The sequence below is a fragment of the Brassica oleracea genome, chromosome C4 (genome assembly GCF_000695525.1).
Source record: "Brassica oleracea var. oleracea cultivar TO1000 chromosome C4, BOL, whole genome shotgun sequence".
Lineage (NCBI taxonomy): Eukaryota > Viridiplantae > Streptophyta > Magnoliopsida > Brassicales > Brassicaceae > Brassica > Brassica oleracea.
Genome location: NC_027751.1, coordinates 23,130,253 through 23,131,077, shown reverse-complemented (window position 1 = coordinate 23,131,077; position 825 = coordinate 23,130,253).

Here is an 825-nt window from a genome sequence, read left to right as displayed (position 1 = left end):
ACGGAAGAAAGGCGGAAACAAGTTCTAACTAGACGACTCTGTCCCTGACCGACAACGCTCCAAACGATACGATTTTTTTCGAGGAGGAAACCGCCGGACTCGATAAACCTCACTGCAACCCGCTGGTCATCGACTTGGTGATTCGAGACCTCGGAGTGGGAAGAATCCTCATCGACACAGGCAGCACGGTCAACGCCATTTTCTGCGACACTCTCCGGAGAATGAACATCGAACTCGCGGAAATCATTCCGGAACCAAAACCACTGACCGGTTTTTCGGGCACAACATCAATGACCCTCAGATCGATCAAACTTCCAGTCATGGCAAGGGAAGTCACGAAAATCGTTGACTTCACCGTAGTCGATAACCCAGCCATCTATAATGTTATCATGAGAACCCCATGGATTAACGCAATGAAGGCGGTACCGTCGACTTACCATCTTATCATCAAGTTCCCAACACTAAACGGAACAACAGTAATCTGGGGATGCCAGAAACAATGTAGGTTCTGCTTTTTGGCCGAGCATAAGCTACGACAAACTCAGAGTACTCCCGAAGGTTTCACAAAGAGCGATTCGGAATCACTCGCCCAGGCAACGGCTCCGGACAGCGACGCGATCCCGGAGTCCATTGCCCTACCAGCGGAAAACCTGACTCACGAAACGGCCGCCGATTTAACTAAAGCCTCAACGGTCGAAGTAACAGAAACGGCCCTATCCAACGAGTAAGAACGCCCGCAACAACAAAGTAGAACTACGAGATGGCTTGATCCTCGAAAGAGGTACGTAGGCAGCTTGTCCTATTGACAAGTTCAGCTATCCCCCT